The sequence below is a fragment of the Egretta garzetta genome, unplaced genomic scaffold (assembly GCF_000687185.1).
Source record: "Egretta garzetta isolate BGI_Z169 unplaced genomic scaffold, ASM68718v1 scaffold329, whole genome shotgun sequence".
Taxonomy (NCBI): domain Eukaryota; kingdom Metazoa; phylum Chordata; class Aves; order Pelecaniformes; family Ardeidae; genus Egretta; species Egretta garzetta.
In genome coordinates this window covers 2449493-2464170 of record NW_009269999.1, presented here as the reverse complement: position 1 = coordinate 2464170, position 14678 = coordinate 2449493, and positions in this window count along the sequence as shown.

Here is a 14678-nt window from a genome sequence, read left to right as displayed (position 1 = left end):
CAAATCTGCTCAAAGGAAAGGCATGATATCAGACTAAGCATGGACATTAGTTAAGACCGAGTGATACTATACAATAGGAGGAGGATGGATGAAAGAAGGTATTACACTCCTTTCTGAGGTGGAGATTTTCAATGCAAGGAGAGATGCACTTCAAGAATGGCATTTTGTCAGATTTGAATCCCACAGTTGAAGCTTGTGGTCAAAACATTAAGCAAGCTCTTTTTCCATATTTTGCAAATATTAAGTAGTTTTAATGGGTTATTAATGCATGGAAAAAAAGGACTCTACAGTATTTTCCTGAACAGTTTATAAGAACAGACGTTGAACAGTTTAGTATTTCATTCTCATTTATAGTCCTGATTATTTTAACTTTCTGATTTGTCTTTTTGTAGTCCAGCAGTTCATGAAGAGTTAATAATGCATTCCTTGCCTCCTTCCCTCCTCTACTCCCTCCCCACAAAGAGTAATTGGAACTCAAAGTAGGACACTTCCTTGCTGAAGGACAAATGCATCTGTGGAAATTTCAGATGCTGAGCAGTGCATCTGCAAGAAGGATGTCTGTTTACAGACAGGTTCAACATGTATGTAGTGATGATCTGCAGTAAAGCCTATAGCAAACCAAGGAAGGGTTATGTTTGCATCTAAAACCTCAGCTTTAACGTAAACACTTCCTCCTCTTCATTCTTATTTGTATTATTATTATTATTATTATTATTATTATTATTACTATAACTTCTGGCATCTGTTTTACAAAACAGCTGAATCACCTGTGGGCACTGCAAGGACAATAATGGGTTGAATGTATCTGGATGTGCATAATAATATGTAGTGGAGATGGAGGGCATGCAAAATTGGCACAAAAAGACAGAGGAAGCTAAGACAATTTTGCTTTACCTGTGGTATAACAGTGAGTCAGAAGAGATGTTTAATAATGAATATTATCAGAAACAGAAAGAGGAAAATTTGCAACACAGATAAGGAAGATTTATAAAAGGCAAACTATAGAGCAATTTGTGTGATTGGGGTTACTGAAAGGACAATTTGTACCTAAGGTGCTTTAAGTTTAGAAAGAGACCTAAACCAGTGTACCAGGCATACCAGGTGGAAGTAATAGTTGATGGCAAACATCACACAGGATTTGCTCTGGGTGATGCTTTGGGCACTGCAACATATTCCAGCAACCGTGGTTAAATGGTCATGCTCAGTATTGAAAGAAATGCACTGAAACCTGTTTGTATAAGCAACTTTCTGCTCGAAGCTGTGAGAAATTCTTTCTGTGACTGAATTGTCTGTTTTCATCAAACCTTCCAGGTATCCAGCTTCAGGTTTTGAGTAGGGTAGATAGTAAAAATGATGGGATTTGAAAATGAGAGCTTGGTTGCCTGTCTTCAGCAAAAGTACAGAGCAAGTTATTTATCTGGAGGAAACTAAAGAGCTGGAAAATGTTTAAGAAACAGGATATTCTGGAGCTCATTGCAACAAAGAAAATATAATGTGTTACCATAGTGGCTGAGAGTCTCAAAGTGAATGATAATTAAAAATGTTTCTTGAATTACATGTTTTGTTATAAATGGCAGAGTTAGCAGGAAGATTAATCACTTTTGGCAGCAGCCAAATTTTTGTCCATTTTTGAAGGAAGCACAAATGTATTTCCATTCTTATATATTACCACGACTATTGAGAAGGTTTTTACCTTTCTCTGAGCCTGAGAAGACAGAGACACAGTGTATACATAATTTCTCAAACACAGCAGTAGGTCATTGATGCAAGTATCTAAGGCATACATCTTTGCTATGAACATTAGAAGTTTCATGCTGATTTTGGAAAAAATACTGTGATTAGCGATTGAAATCCTTCTTCCATCCTTTCCTGTCAGTTCTTTTAAATCACTATGTTAGTAAGTGAAGGTAAAGCAGGAAGTGAGATATATGTTGCATTACAGGTTTTTTTTTCAGCTTGAAATAATTTTTTCTTCAAACTTTTCTTGGGTTAGACTCATTAAAAAAAAAAAAAAAAAAGATTCCTCCCCTGTTATTCTCCCTGCACGTTATTATTTACCAATCAGCAATATTGTGCTTTGTGGCATACGATACAGAGATGAAGGCAGTCACTGCCTGTATGTGTTAAGTCATCAGAATTCAATCTACTAAGCTGATAACAAGGATTCCTTTATATTTTCCAACATACAGAATGATAGTATGTGGTCTGTATATAAAGATTCAGAAATAGCCCAGTGATGTGTTAATGGAATTGAAGACTTGAAGGATTGTTTTATTTTCTTCGTTTTTCATTCTGAATGTTGAATAAGACTATTTGGTTGTTTCACCACTGACAGAGGACATACTATCTCTCTCAGATATTTTTAAGAACGTTTCGTTCTCCAGTCATTGGCATAGAAAAGAAGTAACCACGAGACGGTTTTCGCTGGAGTATACTGATCTTTTTTAGAAGATTTTTTTAGGGCCATGCGTGAGTTTCCATCATATTGCTTTTGTTGTTCTGCACTGTGGCAAATTGGTGCTTTGTGGCAGCAGCAGTGGACCAAGACATCTGTAAAACTGAGTGGTGTTGGCTGGTCTGACAGTATAATTAGACTACTAAGAGAGAAGTGTTTAACAGAGTATGTAATTGTTCATTCTAGATTCAGTCAGAATATTATTCTAACATTTCTAGCTTTTAAAAAGGCTCCTTAATGACCAATACCTCCATCGCTACATTCTATTCTGCATACAAAATAAAAAAGGTGAATGAGATGTCGGCAACCTTGTCCTTAGCACGTGGAGGTAGATGCAATTCTCGCAGCTTACTGTGAGGTGACAGGTGCTTGATAGTGCAAGCAGCACAAGGGTAGCTGGAGCTGTTCCTGCATATGGAGCTGTCTGCTAACTGTCCAGAATTACAGTCTTCTGTTTATGAGACTGGCGTCCCTTGAGGTTTTTTCTAATTTTAACAGGAGCTGCTCAGTTGAGGCTGACAAAATTCAGCCAGAGATACAATAGCAAGATGGATAACATGTAATCAGAGAGTAACACTTAGGGAGAACCTGTAGTGTCCTCATGCCAGCATAATAACCTTGTGTTTATTAAAATAAATATCCCCAAGCAAGACAGTGCCAAGGAGTTCAATAACAGAAATATTTTCCTGTCCTCCTGCTGCTGAGTGAACAGAGTCTGAAGGTGCCACCTCTAATTGAAAGCAGTCTGCGTGCTCATAACAGTTAAGGCTAATTTATTTGTTTATGACAAATAACTGCATGCAGAGTACATGGGAAAGGGGTGGTGTAAGGCAAAATTGAGATAAATTTTCCAGCTGTGCTGAGGAAAGATAGAAAATTCCCTGTGTTGTTATTGTAAGTGATGATGATGATGATGGTAAAAATAAGAAAATAAAAATGAGTCAAGGCAATTGCAAGTGTTTTCCTGGTTTATAGGTAGGTTCATTGTTCTAGTGGCGCTTTTATACGGCATCTTCAAATGTCTGTGGGTCTGGAAGGAATATGTGCCATGCAAACTTGGCTTACCATGCAAGACCTGAAATTGCAAAGCAAGAAGCTAAACTGGTTACCAGCAGTCTTCTGGTCTTGATATTATCTTCATCCTTGGAGATATTCCAGATATTAAGGACCCAGATATGCATGGTTCTGAGTAAACTGCTCTAGTTAACTGTATTTTGAGACAGGGATTGGACTTGGTTGATCTTCAGAGGTCCCTTCCAGCTTCAACTATTCTGTCATTCTGTGAAATTGCCTGCTGATATATCTTCTGTTTTCAACTGATATATCCTCAAAATACCCCTGCAAGATGGAAAATTCTAGACTTATAGAGCTGACAGAATTGTTAAAGGTGACGTAGTCATGCTTGTGACGTAGACTACGATCAAGTATGCTTATGTCATTCCTGATAAATCCTTTTTAATAAAGAGTACTTGAATGCATGGAATAACCTGGCAAGAACCTGTGGAGGTCATCTCAGCGTATGTCTGGCTTAGATGAGGTTATTGAAGGCTTTGTTCATTCAGGTTTTTAATAGCTCCAAAGATGGAGATACTACAACTTCTCTGGGCAACCAGCTGCAATATTTGACAACCCTTATGGTGAATTTTTTTTCTTCCTTGCATCTAAGCAGATTACCCTGGTTGCAGTTTGTGTTCATTTCCTTTCATCTGTCACTGGCACTGCTGACGAGGGTCTGATGCTCTCTCTATTCTTGACAGCTTCCCATTAGGCAGTTCAGGTAAGATGGCCCATAAGCTTTCTCTTCTGAAGAAACAACCCCACTTTTAAGCCTCTCCTTGTACATCTTGTGCTCCCAACTCTAAATCGTATTGGACTCACTTCAGTACATCTATGTCCATCTTTTACTCCGTGTCTTATACAAGAAGTACACATGGACAATAGTTGAGTGTCACAACTGCTGTAGAGGGAAGTAATAACTTTGCTCAATCTGCTGGCTGTCACTTTGCTAATGCAGCCCCGTGTGCAGTTGGTGTGGGTTACTCCATCCCAGCAGCAGGACTTCGCATTTACCCTTGTCAGACTTCATTAGGTCTCTGTCAGCCCATGTCTGTGGCGTGCCAAAGTCCTTCTGAAGGGACTAATTCTGGGGATAGAGGCATCACAATTTCCATATTGTATTATTTTCCACATGGCTAGAGATTTTTTTTTTCCTTAGGACTAACTTGTTTCTTCCTTTTGATGAAGTTTAAATCTGCTACTTTTGGGTATGTAATCCCTAGACATGGAAAATCAATTCATGCTAAACCCTTTGCAGCAGCTTTTTAGGAAACTTATCATAACCTTTTCTTACTCTTTTCTGGTTTTATCTCCTTCCTTTTTCACAAGTCATATTCTGTTTGTATTTTTTCTTGTTTCCTCTGGACTGTCTGCAGGTGACCCTCATCTTTGTTGAAATGCCTGAAATTTGACACAATATTCCGTGTGAGACTTTATCCTTGATAAGTACAGTAGAGGATAATTTCCTGCCTTTTATGGGTTGTGTATTAGCAGATAGATCCCAAATACAATTTACTGCATTTACAACAGCATAAAATTATGTTTAGATCCTGGACCATAAAAACTTCCAAATCCTTTTCTGTGAAACCATTTTTCCATGCTGTATTTGTGTAACAGCTTACTGGTCCCAGATTCAGAATATTGCCCATGCTTAAGGGTAATTTGGTTTGGTTCAGTTTTGGTTTTTCAAAGCATAGTTCCACATTATCAAGATAACTTTCAGTTCTAGGCTTGTCCTTCCAACTGACTGTCATGTTTTATCTTTCAACATCCTCGTCGTTAATGAAAACACTGAGTAGGCCTGAATCAATAGGGAACTTCAGTAGATGCATTGTTTCATTTTGATGAAATGGCATTGGTAATAACTTTCTGAGAATTGTTCTCTAGGCAGCTTTGCCTCTGTGTTAATCTATTTTCATCTAGACTGTGCTTTCTCCCCTGTTTATAAGCATATCAGATGAGGCAGTGTCAAACCCCTGAACTCAAATGGTAATATATGAAACCTCCGTAGAACCTTTTATCTTGTCATAGAAAGAAATCACTAGCTATTAATAATTTTATTGGGTTCCCCCCCCCCCCCCAGTATTTTTCTGGGAACTGAAATTTAGTTAAAAATCTGAAACTCCTCAACTTTCTTTTGTTCCCAAGTGTAGAAACCATGTTTGCCCTCCTCTGGTTCCACCCTTGTGCTATGTAGAAATACTATCATAAAATGTCAAGCATCAGAGAATTGTCCTAGGACACTGTATATGTTATTGAGCAGACTGTTTCACAGGGTAGTCCTTTCCCAATAGCCAGCTATTTAATTAAATCACTTAATTATCACAAAGCCCAATTCTTTCTGTTCACATAATCTTCTTAGTTTTGTAATCTTTACTAGGTGACTAGATCCTGCTAGAGGTCTGAACACCTTTATAATGCTTGCATTAATATGCAAGTGGCTTAGATGCTTGGCATGCAAACTCATTGTCCTTCCTTTGTTCCTTGCTGTGAACATTCCATATCTTCTAAATGTTTAGCGTTGGTCATAATTTTTTTGTCTCGCTATGGGTTTCTGTTACTGTCTCCTGTCAGTCATGAGGAGGCTTACAATTTGGTAAGCAAAATATTTTTTACCCTATCTCAGCCATATTCTGTTGTCATGAAACACCATCCTGTGGTCAAAGGAGCCAGACCCTTTCTGGACCCTCCGCTTCACAAGCACGCATTGTCTTTGGGATGCATCTGCTTACGCCTAAGCCCTGTACCTTCTCCTGAGAGGACTAGAAGCCCTAAAGCTGATTGCATTACCCCTTACACCACTACTGTTTGCTTTATAGGCACCTTTTGTCTTCTCAGAGAAGTCCCTGGCAATATCAGTATCTGCATGATTATTATTTTTTTTTTTATATTCACCAGATTAATTCAGTAGCTTTAGAGGAAATTTTCAGATACAGGCTCCTAAATGACAGAACATCTCCCAAAGCTTTGTGTTGGTTGTATTATGGATGTTTCAAAATGGAGTTTTAAGAGTTGAAGTAGCCTAATTTGAAAAGGAACTGGAAAGTGAATTTCAATCTGATTGCTTTTCCACCTCAGATTTCTATATGGCTCCATATTGACTATGGATACCTGCCAAGCTAGCATTTGGTTAGGTCATCTCATCAATAAACAATGTCCTTCCAGGAAACCACTTTAATTCAATTAATGTGGCAAGTCAAGCTAGGTCAGAATTGAAATTCAGTAGATACTTGTATTGCAGAGACATTTGTTAATTACATACAGCTTTATATAAGGGACCCCATCAGAGAAAGGCTTTAAAAGGAGAAACAAAAGTGTCCAATTGTAATCAAGCTATCAACACACATTCTATGAAGGTAGAGGTAATTAACAGTTACATGTGTCTGATGCTCCATGTGAAATCTAAAAAAATTTAATTGGGGAGGGGTGGGGGGGAAACAGTCTAGTGAATGACATTTAAGTGGAACTTTGTTGATGAACATAAACTCCAAATAGCAAAGGTAGTGGAAGAAAAGAAACACTCATACTGTCAACGAAATAGGGTCAAGATAAAACTCTGTGTACAATTACAGGCAATAATTGCTGGGGAAATACTAGAATTTAATGCAAGCCACTTAACAGTATTTGAGAGACTATCTCTATATTCGTTCCACTTTTCATATTTAATATATGAAAAACAGGCAGGCAACAGCGCTGTACTTGTTCACAATTAAGATCGTGAACAAGTGAAATTTTAATAGCAAATGTCTGACATGACATTTTAAAGTCTGCCAAATTTAAGCAAAAAGATAACTCAATAGAGAAGAAAATCATGTACACCATGTACTTTTGTTAATTGACAGCATAAGTAGAATTAGATGATCCTTGGTAGAAAGAATCACAAATTGTTGAAGGAGCGTATGGTTAAATGAGTTTTGTATGTTACAACATTAGGTGAAGCAAGAAATATAAAACATTCTGAGGTCTGAATTCTTGATTTTTGCAAGAAATATTTAAATAGTTAAAGGTATTTTGCTTCATGTTTTACCTCGTGATCTTGTGCTGGTTTCTCATGAGCTTTTTATTGCATTGAAAATGGCCTCTGTCCCAAAAATATTGTTGGATTAGAAGGCAAATGTCAAATAAGATCCTGAAGGTGATATTGTTTTTCTGTATAACATCAGTGTAATGGTTACATGTATTAATGTCCAGATTACGTATGCTTTTATGAGAATGTAAAACACTTTGAAATTAATTCAGAGGAGAGTTTCAAGAATGGCCTGTAATCTGGGAACCATTGCCAGTGAAAGACTTTAGAAGTTCAGTCTGATGAATTTATCAAAGTGATGATTAAGAGGCAATCTCATAATAATTTTCAAGTATGTTTGAAAGGAAGAGATTGCACATAGATCATTCTTTATAAAAAAAGCTGCATATGTGGCTTCACAATTCAAATATGAAAAGAATTGAGGCTAGAAATAAGACACATGCAATATATCACGGCACAGTAGGAGTTTCTTCTTTACTAGTGGTGTACACTCAAAGTTCTCAAGAGTTCGCATCAGAGAAAGTAAACCCCATTGATTCCAGTATCCCAGTCATGTTAATTAATGTTTTGAGGATATCAGTAACCTGAGTGTAAAGTAGCACTTACACTGGGAACTGTCTCTAATCCTTTTCGGCACCTGATTTGTTAGCCTTGGTGTTTCCATACATCTTCAGCTAAAGATGCTACTCTTTGAAATGTAGAGCATTTAATCAGTGATAGACCTTTGTTAAAATGAAGTTGGAGTGCTTGGTAATACTGTGAGATTTATAGCCCATAACAACAGGCAGGTGCTCAGGCAGTTTTATTGATGTGTTATAATGATGTGAAGTGAAGAAACCTCAGTGGGAGAGCAGGGATCTGCTTCTTCTGTTTATTGTAAGGCAGTCTCCTAAGGAAAATACCATATTTCTGAATTTGGGTGGTTTTATTGACACAGTTGCTACCTGAATGAGGTCTGAATTGCGGCCACAAAACTGATTTGTTTTGTTAGACTTTGAAACTCCAGTCTCCTTCAACAAATACAACATAAAAGTAGGACAAGGAGGCCCTGGCAATATCTTACTCCTCTGTTCTACCATTACTGCTGTGAGGAGATGAGAAAAATCCAATATCCAGAACCCAAGGCTTGTTTGCCTTGATCACACTTAGAAGCATGGCACATACCGCCACTGCAAGATATGATTACGTTGTATTTTGTGAATCCCACATGGCAGCAGAAAAAATTGTTTGTTTGTCATCATGTCCATACATGTCCACCCTACCAATGGCAGAGCTGTCATCCAGAGTGACTATCCCAATGCAACAGAAATTGCAACAGAAGGGCCAGAGTAATTTCAGTAGCTAGAACAGAAGAGGAACTTTGTTTAAGCAGTTTAATCACTGATTTAGGCAAGCTAGCATTAAGTGCAGGGCAATAAAAACTTTCCTCCTAGGATTTTTTTGTTGAAGTTGTTTGCTTTATATTAACAATGTGCTGATGCTAATTTTTATCTAAATATATTCTTGGTGGTTTTTCAGAGTGGTATTTAATAAAAGCAGTTTTCATAATTGTAAGCACGTTAAAGTAACTATTGTTAATTCAAAAATAGGATTTTTTTCAGACAGCATCTGATTCAAAAAAGTTGTCACAATTTTTGGGACTTGAAAGAGGAACAATTGAGATGACCTATGGAGTAACCAGTGTGGTTTCTGGGCTATTATAACACTTGGTCCCATGTTTCTGCATGTAAATTCTATCAGCTCCTTCATACACAGGCCCATTTTATCACTGAAATCTTAACTATTGCTAGGAGCTTGCAGTAAAGCGCAATGGTCGCAGTTTCAAACATGAAGAGAGACTTGGACCTTGAAATATGCTCCTTTAATGTCATATAATATTTAGTAAGTCTGTGAAAGTGATGAGAATCCTAATGTGGAACAAAGCTGTGCTTTGGGCTCAGGTTCATGGATTTTATGGAAGAATAACCTCATCCTGAAAGTTGTGAAATTTCTGTACCTCAGCTGCATTATTTCCAAGTAGACATGTGTTCTAAGCTGCTCATTTACAATGCAGATGAAAGTGAGCTTTAGCAGCAAGATTTCAGTCTTTTGCCAACAGCTTAAATTTTCATTTGAAACAATGTTTAAGAAGTGTTCAGAAGGTAGTATAGCAGAACTCATTAAGAGAAGACTGCTGTGTAACACACAGGATTTACTAATTATTGCTAATAACTACAAAGAAAAGTAAATATGAAAAAAATTTTGAAAAATGTCTAAACTGAAGTAGGACTAATTACAACTTCTCCGAAATAAGATCTTGTATATTATGTTGTTACGAAAATAAAAGAATTTTTTTAAGAAAAGAAATCGGGCTGACTTGTAGCTGTCAGTTGAAGGTGTGGTGCTTGCATATAGAGAAAACTAACAGTTCTTCAAGTCTGAAATAGGATGTGATCTCACACATACTAAGCACATGTAAGTTTTAGAGCAGAACTCACTTTAAGGAGATAAGAAAAATAACCTATAAGTAATGAATCTCCCTCCAAAAAGTAAAGAATCTTTCTCCAAACAGAATCCTTCATCTCAGATTAAGATCTGCCTACTTCTGATCACAGAAAAGGACAATGAAAGCTTTCAGATTGTTTCAGATAAACTATTAAGGGGATGGATCTTGTATAACTTACATATGTATACACACATATTAATATAATGTATATAGTATTAAAAATTACAGGGTAGTTGAGGTTGGAAGGGACCTGTGGAGGTCAAGCCTCCTGCTTAAAGCCAGGACAGCTATGGGGTTGGACTAGGTTGCTCATGGCTCCAAGGACACAAAGACTGCAGTTTCTGTGGGCAACCTGATCTGATGCTTGATTGTTATTATGGTGGAGAAGTCAGAACCTCTCTTGTTTCAACTAATGTCTGTTGTTTCTTGGCTTCCTTCCTTGCACCACTGTGAAGATATCCTCCGGAAGGAACTGCCTCTGCCACCCCCCAACCCCCCAAGTAACTTATTCTCTAGGCTGAACAAGCCCAGCTCCCTCAGTTTCTCCTCACAATGGAAGTGAGCCCAACTGTGACTGTCTCAGTGGCCCTTCGCTGGACTTGCTCCAGTTTATTCTTGTCTTTTTTGTATTAGGAAAGAAAAGAATCTGTTGTTTTCAGTAACTAAAAACTAACAAATATTGCTTTTGTGTAAAAGCCCTCTTATAACTATATTTGGAGATACATTGACTCAGACCCCAGTTCTTTGGGGACACACTGCTTCTCACTAAAGTCGTAAGACTTCCTGGGGGAAGGAACAGACTTGGCAGTTTGCCTCTTCAAATTTCATGGGAGATCTCAGAATGGAATATAAAAAGGGACAACACAGGAAAGACCTCACCCACCTCTCTCGTGGAAATCCTACCGTATGGTACATTTTTTTTTTTTTCCTCAGGGTAAAGAAATTTTTCTTTAGAGGTTATCTGGATCACAGTTTTTATTTACTCAGGACTGTGGGAACACATCCTACTGTGATCCAATCAGCTACTGTGGTTTGCCCTGTAAAAGCTTAAAATCTACTTAGTTTCAGGCAAATTTATTTTGATGTGATTGCAACCCTTTTTTTCCCTCTTCTTTATGACAAGTTGTTGATGCGTAGGAGAGGAAGCTTGATTGTCCAGTCTGAAAGCTTAAAGTCTGCCAACTGGAGGGTATGACAAAAGAAAGCAAAAAAGAGATCTTTGTTACCATAGCAACAATAAAACTCTTCCCCTAAACCATATTGAAAAACACCAACTTTCTATCCTCTCCTATACCGTTAAGAAATTAGATCTGAAGCATTAGCTGTGGGATATTCTACATTGAACTGAAAAGCACTTCTGCTTATGAAACCAAGACCTCCACCCGCAAGAAATCTGCATGTTCATGCAAGGAAATCACAGAACTCTTTTTAGTTTCCACTGGAACTTTCTTGAAATTGAATTTAATTATCAATGTTTTATACAGAAAAACACCATGAAAATCCCTGCTGTGCATTGTATTCCACTGTATTTTTTGTCCTTGTTCTGTTCCAAAAAGCATAGTATGGGGAGGGAGAAGATTTTGCAAAACAGAAGAAAAGTCAATGCTGGTACAGTGTTAGAAACTAGAAAATGGACTGATTTAGTTTCCTACTGGAGAATGTCAATTATCAAAGTAACTAATACTTTATTGTTGTTGTTGTTATTATTATTACAGTCATTGCTTTTAAATAAGCCACCATTTTATTTTTGATGTCTTGAAATTATCGGTCTCATTTAATGGGAAGGACATTTCCAGTATTGACCGTTTTGGAAATTTAGCCTGATCACAAGCCTAGCCCTCCCACTCCCCCTTAATTTTCATATTATTAAAAATTCATGTGCATATTTAGAGCTGTATGTGGTCACTGATTATGTTTCTAATGTCATTTTGAGTAGCAATTTAGCAGAATTGTAGATCAAAACAGAAAAAGGGGGAAACTTTTCTCTGTAAATGCAAAACCAGTGAAATTGATGCTTATACATACATATATATACTGAGAAATCTGTGCTTAAGTAATAAAAGGCCTTCTGTGGTACAATCAACAACAAATTAAAAAAAATATTTTTCTATTTAATCACTACAGATATCATACCACAGATGTATATTCTGCTTGCTGCCTAACATGATGCTTTTTACCTGTACATAAATATTAATGTATTATGCTAGATTTTTAGTAAAGCATGTATGTCTGTATCTATGACTAGACCATTTGATACTCAGAAAAAAGCCAACCATTTAAATCTCTGTAACTACCCCAAATGTTAAGACAGTTCCCATATTTTTTTATGTATAAAAATATCAATATATGCAACATTTTGGAAAAAGTTGATTTGATGTTGCATTCTCATATCTTTGAGGCGTAAATGACTCAGTCTGTATTGTTGGTGAGTTTGGGTGTTTTTTCATTCTTGCTTCTCTTGTAAATATAGTGTCCTAAGTGTGAAAGATCTTAGTAGTAGCCTTACAGATACCTAGCCAGCATCTAGATATCTGGCGGTATTCTTTTGGCTTTAGATGTTATCAGTAGTCATTACCACCAACGAAGTCATAGATTTGGAGCCAAGATGCCCAAATTAAATCAAGCTTTACTTTGCCCTTGTTATACTGTCTTGCTAACATATTAAAAAAGAAAAAAAATAAGAAAAAATAAAAAAATAAAAAAAAATTTGTCAGTAATCATCTCTGACTCAAGATGTCAAAAGAGATGTTGGTTTTTTCTACTTAGATTAATAAACTTTTGAGCTGGAACTGTCCTATGCTCATGTGCAGAAGTCTCTAGCAAGTTTAAAACTTCAAGTACTTGAGTGTCAAATTTTAGTGAATCTTGTATCAATACTTCAGAACAGAGTCCTTTAATTCCACATCGGGCCGTATGTCTGTCCTCAGTAATTGGGGATACCAGTCTTCACTCAGAAACATTTCCTTGTGCTGTATTCATGTGAAAGCTAGATCTTCATAAAATGGTTTATAAAACTGCCATATCTACCCTATACACCTTACAAGTGGCTCAGATTCTCACATTTGCTAGCTGAAGTTTCCTATAAGCACTGTGACTACTCTGGCATACAAGAAATTTTCTCTTCCTGCTTTTTTAGATATAAAGCAGAATCTGAAAATTCCTTCTTCTGAAATCTTATCTCCATGATGGACAATTAATGTTTCTGAAGAAATGTAGTGACTGATTGTTCACTCTTGTTATACTCACATGTCAGTCTGGAAAACTGCAAGCTCACTGCTCATATAAGCTTCTCTGAGCAGATGTTGGGGGCATGGCATGCATTCTTGAATGCTGTATGTCAGCAATAATTCCAGACAGGCAACATTAAAATAATAAACTATACAGCTACGGATAAAAAGGGAGAATTTCTTTTATGGTAACCTGTAGTTAAAGTAAAAAAAGAGAGAGTTTCAGAATTAATTGCTGAAAGTTGTTTGAGCTTAATAGCTGTGTAGACTCATTTCTCACCTGAAGCTGCATTGTTTGGTGCTGCTTAGCATAGCGTCACGCCTGTCAGCTATGTAGAAAATTGCTGCTTATGCCCACCAAAAAATCTCCTGCTGTATGCATTGGCTTAACGCATGATAAGTTCTGTTGCATAGAGGCAAATTCTTAAGAGTTGTATGAAGCGTCTTGCAAACATAACCAGGCGTTTGCACCCTTACTCAGAAAAAAAGGATCAGTCTTTCCATTAAGATTTTGGATTGGTTATTAGAATTATGGCATTCACTTTGTCATTTATGATGATCTTGGACAGATGTCTCCAGCTGATACTTTCTTTCTTCACTCTATACAAGCATCTCAGCATAGTAGCTGTCGTGTACGTAATATGTAACTGTCGTACGTGTATGCGGATCGTGTGTATTACGGGCTTCAGTGGGGTTCCGTAGGATGCCAATACCACACAAGTAACGCTCGTGCAGAAGGACTGGGTGGTCCACTGCGTCAGCGCATGGGTAAGGGACTCAGTGGGACTCGGGCCGCAGCGGCAGCTTGAGCTAACAGGCAGCTGCCTGGGAGCATAACCTGACTCTGCAGAGGGGAGAGAAAGCGCATGCTGGTTCTGCACAGACTCCTCTCTCCCCTCTGATACTTTTAGTTTAGGAAGAGAAGAGGCAGAAAATCATTCAGTAAATCTGGATTCTTGTTGCAGTGGTATAGTGGAGCCCACTCTCTCTGTTCTACTCTATCCTCTATTCTACTCCATTCCTTCGTCTCTTTCGCCCTAGGTTTTTCTAAACAATCCTTAATGGATAATAAATTTGCTTTAATTTCATTCTCAGAATTGTCTTAGTATTTGTGATCTTGCAATGTAAAGGTGGAGGCATTTTCACCTTTGTTGCAAACATAGTTTCAGTTATATTTCTTGTGAGTTGTGTTTATTGACATCAAAGTGGACAGTGGTGTTTCAGGAACTTTATATAGCTTCATACTGCCATTGAATGCAATATGGATTTCAGAGCTCTAATGAGATAATGGCATAAAATTATTATACAGAAAATAACTGAACAAAGCTTTAGAGCTAGTACACTTATGTTATGCATACATATATATATTTATATGCTGCTAAACTTTTAGTTGTAATTTCTTTCATAATTTAAATGAGCAAAAAGTTT